The sequence below is a fragment of the Atta colombica genome, unplaced genomic scaffold, assembly GCF_001594045.1.
Source record: "Atta colombica isolate Treedump-2 unplaced genomic scaffold, Acol1.0 scaffold61, whole genome shotgun sequence".
Lineage (NCBI taxonomy): Eukaryota > Metazoa > Arthropoda > Insecta > Hymenoptera > Formicidae > Atta > Atta colombica.
In genome coordinates this window covers 447,541-449,429 of record NW_017259552.1, presented here as the reverse complement: position 1 = coordinate 449,429, position 1,889 = coordinate 447,541, and positions in this window count along the sequence as shown.

The window sequence follows — 1,889 nt, the reverse complement described above, 5'->3', positions numbered from 1 at the left end:
TACTAATATTTTTTGCAATAAATCACAATTTTTAAACTTTCATTAACATGATAAATATTTATGTAAAAGGTAATATTCTTCAGGCTTCCATGGGTGCTTTCTATTAAAGATTATCCGTTTCAAGGGTTTTTTCAGTGCTTAGATCTATTTTGAAAATGTCAACATTTCGTGAACCTTGCAATTCACTTTATCAGGGTGAGAAGCAACCTGATACTGAGCTGTTCCTCTGGACCCCGTTCCCTTTATATTACGCTGCTTATTGGAGTTATGGGGGAGGAGAAGGGGAGAATTGTGAGGGAGAGGAAGGAGAGGTAGAGGAAATCGGTCGGCCTTTAATAATCGGGAGAATGGTCTTTTATATTTTATTTATGTTGTAGCCATTATTTCTTTAGATTATTAGGCGTTTATGCCTCTATGAGGTATAGTATACTTCTTTACACTTTCTTGGAAGGTATAATGTAATATTGATTATTTTGTTAAAGTATTTGATGTCTTTTCGATGTTATTTTCTGATAATGCTGACTGCATAGTATTTTAGCTTGACATTACGTTGATGTTCTTTTATCTTTATGTATGTGAACCATTCTCTCGGTTTCTCCTATTTACCCGCAGGAATAAGGTATTTTGTATATTCCTGCAGAGCTGAGTGAAAATCTTTGATCTTTAAGATTTTTTAAGATTAGTCCTACCTTTTTAAATGAAAGAAAACAATTCGGATATTGTGTTTGTTCAATATCTTGCCAATTCGATCTCTTGTTCCTTTGATGGGAGAATAGATAGAATCTTTTGGTCTGGTTGTGTGTCAGAATCCGTTGTCTTATTTGCTGTAATACTTATTAATTATTTTGCTTATGTCTTTTTTGTCGTTTTTCTATAAGGCTAGTTTTAGGTGGTTGAGTTCTGTCTGTAGATGTTTTTTGTCATAGATGACGAAAGCTATGTACAAGTGAGTTGATTGCAGACTGTTTTGTGCTGGGTGATGCGACTCGGCATGTAGGTATGTGTTGGTTTTCTGTCTGCACTTAAAAGCCTAAGATACTGTCAGCTTCTTACAGACAAGAACATCTAGAAAGGGAAATTTTCCGTTTTCCTCTATGTCTATAATGAAATGGATATTTGGATATTGATTGTTGAGGGAAATAAGGAATTTACGGAGTTATTTCTTATTACTCTAATTATATTAATTAATTTATTTAATATTAGCTCTATAATTATTCTATTAATAATTTACTCTTTATTAATTTTTATCAATCTATCCTTTTGATCAGAAAACTACATATATTCAATTATCTTATTCCTTATTTTAATTAGAGATTTACTTATTATTTTTTTATATTTTACAAGATTAATCTCTAATATAGAAAAATAACTCTCTTGCTCTGCCGTGTCTCCATATTACGCATGTATCGTTTAAACGGAACCAAATTTCTAGTTTTTCGGGTTTTTTCTGAGGGCCTCTTTCTCAAAATGCTTCATGAAGATATTGACGATCAGGAGAAATAGGTGAGCCCATTGCCACTCCTAAAGTTTGTACATAAAATTGATTGTTATAGAAGTAAGTGGTTGTTAAGCCTTAGGTATCTTAGGCTATTAAGTATACAGAAAAAGATCTTAAAGATCAAAGATCTCTATTAAGCTCCGCAGGAGTATACAAAATACCTTGTTCCTGCGGGCAAGTATACATTGGAAAAACCGGAAGAATAGTCAACCTATGGAAAAAAGAACTCCAACGTGATGTCAGACTAAAACACGCTAGTCGGCGATATAACATCGATGCAGGACATCAAATATTGTTTGATAAAACGATCGCAATAGCCAACATTACGTCATACTTTCCAAGAAAGTATAGAGAAGTGATAGAGATACAAAAACATCCTAACAATCTAAAT